The sequence below is a fragment of the Xiphophorus couchianus genome, chromosome 1, assembly GCF_001444195.1.
Source record: "Xiphophorus couchianus chromosome 1, X_couchianus-1.0, whole genome shotgun sequence".
Taxonomy (NCBI): Eukaryota; Metazoa; Chordata; class Actinopteri; order Cyprinodontiformes; family Poeciliidae; genus Xiphophorus; species Xiphophorus couchianus.
Window position 1 is genome coordinate 93,272 of NC_040228.1, and position 9,050 is coordinate 102,321.

Consider the following 9,050-nt stretch of genomic DNA (forward strand, 5'->3'; position numbering starts at 1 on the left):
CATGCTACAGATTAAAGACCACAGATCATAATGTAGAGGAACTTAGAGATGAAAACAATTAATCAATTTGCGATTGACGATTAATGGTTTATTAAACTTAAATTAGTTCCAATTAATAACGTCTACTTAGACCTTTTAGTGCTGTAATATGGCCCTAATCTAGCAGAGGGCACCAGTGGTCATCCTTAAGGACAGCCAGTTAATACAGAATCAAAGGTGGCGGGGCCACACCACAATGGGAAAGGGAAATGGTCCAAAGAGAGTCCAGTGTGTGATGAAAAATGCATTTCATATGATTTTCTTTTAAAATATAAAAACTTGACCGGCGCTTTGAGTTTCACCTAAATAGTGCTTTGTTCTTTTTAGTTCAGTGTACTATAAAAAATGTAGACCGTTATGTTATGGATAGACAGTTGACAGTCGAGAAATTTAAGGTTTTTAAGAAAATGGCCACTCAACAAGTAATCCTTAGTCAATTGATAAGACCAATCAACTTCAGATAAACCTAATTGATAACTTGCATCCTGAAGAGGAGTAGGGAGGAAAAACTTGCCCCTCTGTGGTTTAAGTGGATGAGAGGAGGATACTTTCTGATGAGCCATCTGGACATAGACATCCTCAGGGGACAGAGAGGAAAACATGCTGAATCACTCTGCCATTCTCTCTCCCATTCCATCCATCTCTCTCTCTATCTTTTGGGAAATGCATTGACAAAAAAAAAGATCCCATAAACTGGTTTCATGACCAAGACCTAAAGGACTAGTAAAAACAAATTAAATTCATGGCATGAATTCAAGACCTTATGTTGGTGGATTATCATCCAAACCCACTAGATGTGGGTGGATCAGGCTCACTGATTTGCTGGAAATATAGTCAGAAATAAGACATAAAACTTTTTTCCTGCTTTTGCATCCAGTACAGAATACCTCCTATTAAGGCTTCAAAACGTCATTGTACATCCAACCTCACTGCTGTTAATATCACCATGGAACCAAAGATTTAGATATATTAAGCCTAAAGTTATGATAGTGAGTTTCAGGACTCAGGATGTGACTGTCAAAGAAAAATATAACTAAATTACCCACACTAAAACTATTCATGCTCCTCAGGCTGTTTAAGTTGTCCTAATTACAGACTTGGTCATAATTTGCAGGAATTCTTTTTGTGATAAACCAAATGAAAAAATATTTGGTTTAGCAAATATAAAGGAGGAAAATTAGACATAGTTTTAAGTTGTTTTGCAAAAAATATGCAAATGACGATGTGAATTGGGCTGCACATAGTGGTGCAGTTTCTAGTACTCTTGTGTCCACTTGAGCTTCAAGTGTTTCCACTTGAGCTTCAAGTATTTATATCCTTTTGAAGATAGAAATACTTAGTGTGTATGATTGTGTATCTGTGTTGTCCTGTGGTGGACTGGCAACCTGTCCTCTGACCCAGAAGAACACTGGAGAGAGACAAAAGCAATCCTGTAAGGTTTAGCTGAAATAGAAAGTGATACCCAAGTGAGTTTATAAGATCAAGTACAACTAATTGTCTTCAGAAATAATCTAAGCAGTAAAGTAGAGTCCACCTCTCTGTATTTTATCTCTGTACTGCTGTTCCTTAGAGAATTTTGGTGAAGTACAGAAAGTAGGCAGAAAGTGAGTGAAAAACCAACAGAAGTCCAAAGAAAACATCCAAAGAACTTGAGAAATCCTATAAAAAAAAGGTAACGCATCAGACGAGAGTAAGTATTGAGACATTGGGTGTCAAGTAACACTACTACAGATCAAATAAGGCACATCCCAGATGCAAAATAAATGTTAGCTGTGAGTTTTATCCTTCACTTTATCACTACGTCTCCCATAAAGTCTCCCTTAACGCCTCTTTCTTAGTCTCTCATGTGTCTGTTTTCATCTGAGCTGTTCAGCTGCTGGAGTTGGAGGCCCTCAGGGTATTGATTTGGCTTGCCTCAGTGCTGACAGGCTGATATGAGACATGTGATTCACAGATGAGATCTTGGCCCTAGTGCACTCAGCATCCCAGTTCAATCGCACATCCACCCACCCACACACACGCATACACACATTTAGGACAGCATATGTATGCACTTTCAGTTAATGTTGACATTCAGAGCTGACAGAAATAAAGACAGCTCAAGCATGCTCTGATTCACAAAGGTGCATGGGTCCACAATACTTGAGTACCCGATGGAGCAGAGAAGAGAGATGAGAACTGAGGAGAGGCTACTTCTAAAACTATATTTACTGAGATATTCATACAGTCTTAAATTTTACTCTAATGCGTTTATTGAAATTGCAAGTTGCAAACCAGTGCAACAGTGCATAGTATTGAAATAGATTGTAAGTGTAGTGCGATATTCATTTATATTCAGTCAAGTGTTTATAGAACTTCCTTTTGTAGCAGTCATCACTGCAAGTCATTCAAGGTGTGTCTCTACCAACTTTGGAAATCAACAAACATTTGTCCACTCTTCTTTGCAAAATAGCTCAAATTTAGTCAGATTGGATGGAGAGATCATTAGTTTTCCTGAAGCTTCTTAAATAGATTTGGACTTTGACTGTACCATTCTTACACAGATGAATTTAGCTTTTATCTAAATCTTTTCATTGTGCATGTGGGTTCATTGTTGCCAATCTGCTGAAGCTAAATTCAAGGTCAAGATCGCTTTGGATTTAGCACCACCCATTTTTCTAATCAATTCTAGCCAGCTTCTCTCTTCCACTTGAAGATAAAGACCTAAGTAGCAATTTGCTACCACCAGCAAATCCCACATTGGAAAAGGTCATGTGGAGGTGAATGTTAACTTTTTCACAACTCGTTTTTAACCGTCCGTCAAAGATAGATTTGGTCCTCATGAAACTGTTTGTTCAATAATGTTTTCTAATAAACACTTGAAGCCTTTCCAAAACAGCTAGACTTCTAATGAAATGAAACCACACTGTTAGAAAAATTATCTAAGTGCATTTACTTTGTACTTTTTACTTGAGTTTATTTGAAAGGCTATGTTTTCATATTATTATTTCGTGTGTTGTTTACTTGACTCCTTTTCTTCTGTGAAACACTATTAACCATTTTTAGGATGTTTGCCTGGAGGCTAGAGACGTTTGCACATTCCTGTGTTATCAGCTTCATGTGAAACTGATTAGTTGCGGTCAGCCCCATGCCCTTGTAAGGGCATGTCCACAGAAGGTTCCAGAACACCCTGTAGAAAAAGGTCATTGGTCAAATTCTTTGTGTGACTATGTGAAAAAGCCCAACCTCCTTCCTTGGTTTTTCTAATAAAGAGTAATGCAGACAAAAGATCTGGCAGAGTTGATTCCAGACAGTGTTTGACAGCGGTATTCCGTGTCTCGGGTCTACTCTCCTCTTCTGCAGAAAAGTAAATTGTGTCTCTGGTTGATTCTTTGCAGGTTAGGAATTAAAATAAACCTATCACACACTCAAGTGGACTCTATTTATTAATCAACAAAATAGGATAAAAATTCAAAAGTGGAAGACTGAATACAAATGTGTCACATTTTTTTTGTAAAAATAAAATTATGTGGTGATTCATCACAAAAAATATCAGAATATAATCCATCTGTATTTGAAATGTGACAAAAAGCTAAGCAGTGCAGGGGGTGCAAGCAATGCAAGCAGTGCACTACTTTTGCAAGGTGCCATATGGGCACAGAAGTACATATGTTTCGTCAAATTTATGCAAGAGAGGACAAAATAAAAAGCACTCGTAATTAATAACTTCAACTTAGCTGTAGTCGTCTTGTAAGAAATTGCTTATCTTTTAAGGATGTTTGCCCTCCACTTCTTTAGCAAATACCATAATCACCAAATTAATGCGCTGACGCTTTAGTTCTTTTTAATATCCATGATGAACCTATTGTGCTTTCATCAAATGCAAGACAAATTACAACTGTTTAGATGTTGCACCTCATACAACACTTTGTATTTGTCTTTGAGCCTCTGAGGTTGCTTTGCTCTTGCCGTAATAAACTTTGTGTTTGTGCCTGTCCTTCACAGAGCTGCAAGCCTCACCTGAGGGTTCTTTGGTTTCTCAGGGATGAGTGGTTGATGTTGAGTACAAAGGCAAAGGCAATGAGTGTTCAAATAAGAACGACCGAGTGCTCTGCAGTAGGTCTTTTAATTGTCGCGAAGCCAGATGTGGCGGGAAGCAATTATGTGATGAATTGGCCTCAGTGTCAAATGGTATCAGTCACCTTCTTAAAATTCAATAAGCAAGTCTCATACCTTGTATATGGAACATATGAAATATGTCATCCTATTTGATGATTAAATGTTCAAACAAACGTTTGAACATTTGTTTCAACACCAAATTAGTCCCATTTTTGTCATTTGTTAAAGGTTTAAAAATTACAGCAACTGCAGAGCGCCACAGCAATGGGGACTCAAGCTGATAAACAGGTGAAAAACAACTTTAAACCATTTATATTCTGCTTTTGCTTGTTGGCACGCAGACCTGTTGCTATGACAACCGACACAAAATCTTCGTTAACCAGCAGAGAAGAGAGTAATATATGACCAGAATGTCCTGCACTGTAGCTAACTTGTTCCTGCTTTTGAAATGGTCTCTAGTCAGGTTGCATTCAGAGAGGTTTTCTACCATTTTAGAGTTCACTTCAACCGGCCCGAGACCAAGGTTTTTAGACAGATCTGAGTTTGGTTTTTAAGTCCGTTTTGGAATTCAAATTTGCATTCTGACCTCCCAAAGAAATCTGACTTTCTACACAAACGGATTAGAGTCTGATTCAGGACTCTAATCCTGGGTTGGTCTGAATGCACCCTAAGTGTGAGCGCGAGGAGAAGTTTTGAGTACAAGCGTTACAAGTTTTGAGAAGAAAGACAAAGAAGTCCTGCTTTCAAAATGAAAATGTAAGCAAAAGTATTAAAAGTTTTGAGAACAAAAGACATGAAATCTTGTTTTCAGACTGAAAATATGTGCTCTTGGATTGTGGCAGGAAAATTCCACCAAACTAGATGACGTCAAGCAGTTGTACAGTGCGGCAGCTGGCAGCAATGTTACTTTTCAGAAGGAAGGTTCTGGGTTTAAATCCCAGCCAACGGTCTTTCTGCAGAAGTTTGCTTGTTCTCCCCGTGCAAACATGAATTCTCTCTGAGTACTCCTACACTTCAACAAAACATTTCTGTCAATGATTTGACACATAGAAAAACCAAATCCTCACACAACCAGGGTTGGGTATTTATTGTATACCCAAGATAAATTAAAATTTATTTACAGTATCTCAATAAATTTCTTATCATGATAAGAATTTTGATTTGTCGTCACAAATTCTAATGAATGATGTTTAAAGCCCCCCAAAACTGTCATTGTTGGGATCATGAGTTTTACCATTTTCTCCTGTATTTGTTCAACAAGAATATGACTACATACAAATGAATATGAAAATACCATTAAATGCAGTTATGCTGTGCGGTGGTCTAGTGATACAAATCACACTTCTGTGACTGTTGTCCTAAAGAAACTTGTTACAAAAGAGAATGTTTTTCAAAAAGAGTATTTGTGTTGTGGCCAGGCTTATGCCGGAACAGTAATCAATTAGTGTCTGTAACAGTTTCTGTTTCGATGAGAAGAATGGTCAAATATCAAGTCAGAATTATACCAGTGGTTTTTGGTGACTGCAAAAATTGTGTGGATTCTCTGCCACATATCATTTAACCAGGTATTAGTCAGGCTGCAAGTAGTATTCTGATCCTTAAAGGTTGTGTACAGTGGCCTTGAAGTGCAAACTACTTCAAATCACTAAACACAAGTACAAATTGAAAAATGATGACATTAACTAAGCATAATTACTAGTGAAGGAAAAAAACTACACAAATGTGAGTGTGAATGGGTGAATGGTTGTATTATAAAGCTATTTGGGTCCTCTGGACTTGAAAAAGATCTATGCAATTACCGGTGATTTTACCAGTTAGTTCTGATTTTAAAATTCTTTGAAGTTTCATGTTGCATAATCAGTACATCCTGGAAAAAAATCTATCAAATAAATCATTAATATAACCCAAATGAATTCAAGTATAATTCAATGCCTGTAAATTTACTACTACTGCTGTACATTTAAGAGTTAAAGATTAACTCCCAAACTTTGCCTAATATATTAATATTTCATCTCAGCGTGTCCTATGGCCAGTGGTCAGATTTGGCTCTGGCACCTTTCTCCTTGACTCACCAAATGAGCCGAGTGAAGGATGTGTGCTCTTCTGCATAAATGCTTGCAGCAAAATAGAGTTTATTAAGACCCATAAAAAACAACACTAAAATTCTGTTTAGAATTCTGTTTAGAAAGACCGTCGCCTGACCCCTGGAGAATGATAAATTCATATTGCTCCTGCAATCGATTTATACCTCTCCACTTCCTCTCTGTGGAAGGATTTGGCACTAAGGACACTTTTAAGGGTTGAAGAAATGATCAGTTTTCTCATCGATTTAGCAGAAATCATTCAAATGCTTCTCTAGTCTGAATAGAATTCTCTAGTTTGAATCATTTGTTTTCAGCATGTTTGTTATTTTTGCCAAATCATTTGTTGACAGCATATTTTTCAAGTTAAACGAGAAACCATCGACAAGGAAAAAATATATAAAATTTAAAAGTAATATTTGGCCAATCCAAACTACTTAAATTTGTTCTATTGTATAAGTTGCTGAGCGTTTTTAGTTTTACTCAGCTTGTGAGTAGTAGCTGGTAGAAATTGTTATGTTCCGGGGTTCTCTGGTTCTCTTGGTGGGGTTTTTTCCTGTGCGCCTTTTCCACCTCTTACCACCAGATGGCGACAGGTTCCGGTTGGAGTGCGGTGGGGTCATCATCATCCACATCTGTCACCGATTACCCTCATCAGCGGAGCATACTTTAGGAGTTGACCTCCAGTCCAGCGTCGCCTGAGTGTTTGCCAGTCACGGAACCTCTGAGCCCCCTTGAGCCCTCTCTCTGTGTTCCTCGTTGCCTTGAGCCTTCCAGTGATCCTCTTTGTGTTTCTCTGTTGCCTTCAGGTGATCACTTTGACACTCTGGACCCGCTGACTAGATCCTGGCAGTTTTCCTGGTTTCAGAACCTCCCTCTTGACGCCGTGGAAAGTACCCACTGGTTGCCCGAGTTCCCAGACTCACCTCTCCGTTGTTTTGCAAGTATCTCCTGGATCCCACGGCTGGCGGTCGAACCACTCCTCTGTGTCTCCGTTGCACCCGAGCCTACCTGTCCGTTCTCCGCCGCACTCCTCCATTGTTCCTGGACCCACTAAGAGACCGAGTCCCTGGACATACTCAGTTACCCTCCAAGATTCAGATCCGACCACCACAAGTAAGAACAACGAGTGTTTGATCTGAGATTTCCATGTTCCCACGACCCTTGAACTCACCAGTCTGTTCTTTTCCCTCGCAGTGAACCACTGCTGCCCATTACCGTTGATTCCCTGGACCAGACCACCTTGACACTTTTTGATAATTGTGTACTCCTAATAAATCACTTAAACTGATTCCAACTCTCCTGTCTTGTGTTCTGCATGTGGGCTAGAAACCTTAAACCCATCATGACAGAACTACTACCTCGATCTTTGTTCCAGGCATGAGCAAGCAGATTTTGAAAAGGTGGAATCCCAATTTCTCCCAAAATGAACTTGCAGGTGTCCGACAACATTTAAAGATCTTAAATTTCGATCAAAGCCTTCATCCTAATTTCAAAAGTATACCCATTAAAAAATTGTGCAAAGCTCCTATATATTAAAATCTGTAAGTATTATTTATTGGCTGTCATTGACAATTGGCTTGTGACTTAAGTCTTAGTATCATTCCTTCCAGTAAACAAGGGAGAAGGAGACATGTCTTTACCAGACAGGACTTGTTTTGCCATAGCCTCTCACGGAATGTTGGTATACTTTTTCTTGGTGTGACCATCAAATACCATTAAAAATAGACTAAATTAACAACAATAACTTCCTTACTTTAAAAATACTTGCACACAGACTAGGTGGACTGCATCAGTTGACCCTATGTTTCAGGCCATTCAAAGTAGCAAATAAACCAGGGTTTTAAAAACTTGCCGTTTCTAAATCCACAATGTTCATCCACCCTACTGTATTTATGTATGGGTTAACAGTATTTTAAAAACATGCCAGAGAAAGTGTATCTGGCTAGCATAGAGGAATGCTGTAGGAATCCTACCCACTCCTATCTGTAGCTGAAAACTGCCAGTCAGATGGCTGAAAGGGTGCAACACATTTTCTTCACTCACAAAAAGTACGCATTTAACCAACTTAAAATATTTCTGGCTGCAAAAAACACAGGTATTGTGGTAACAGGAGTATTACCTATCGGTCATACTTTGGCAATATTGTTTATATCCTGTTACTGATTAGTTGCCCAGTCAGACAGCCTTAATGGACCTCAAAGTTCATCCAGTGTTACTGACAAACTCATTGGAATGACTAGACATATCAATGTGTCTTGCAACAGCAGATTTAAAACAGAAAATATCCAATCTTATTTAATATTGTCTTATTTTTCACCTTGTATGTTGGCATATCTCAAAATTCTGTCATGAAGGTCTGAAGGTGAAGAATTGAAGAATAATTTGGACACCATTAGTTCCTTTTAAGTATTTTGTGGCTTTTGGTATGCATCGACATTGTATAGTGTCTGTATTGTCATCATGTATGTGAAATTCACGTGTTCACCTACAACAGGTGGTTGTGTTATATTTTGTACAGGATAGTGTCACTGTTTTGTGTTTTGTTTTGTTTTGACCATATTCTACTGATATACTGACCACTTGGGAAGGAAGTTTGAGTGCTCTAATCTATCCCAAATATTCAGAAGATTGTGAGGCAAAAAAATGAAAAGTAGGTTGTACTATCAGTTCCACTTTGAGTTTTATAAATCGAAAATTAAGTGAATCTTCAACGGCGTAGACCAGTGGTCCCCAACCTTTTTAGTACGGCGGACCGATTAAGACTTTGCAAATTTGCTGCGGACGGGGGAGGTGCGCGCGCATAGGGAGGAGACCGAAACCGATGCTGTT

At 38.6% G+C, this 9,050-nt stretch overlaps 1 long non-coding RNA gene across 1 annotated transcript; it reads left to right on the forward strand.

Moving 5' to 3' along the window:
- The first annotated feature begins 7,016 nt into the window (after nt 1-7,016).
- On the forward strand, nt 7,017-7,509 carry LOC114145620 (uncharacterized). Its single transcript, XR_003595737.1, has 2 exons — nt 7,017-7,334; nt 7,416-7,509. It is a non-coding gene; the product is annotated as an uncharacterized LOC114145620 (long non-coding RNA).
- The last annotated feature ends 1,541 nt before the right edge of the window (nt 7,510-9,050 follow it).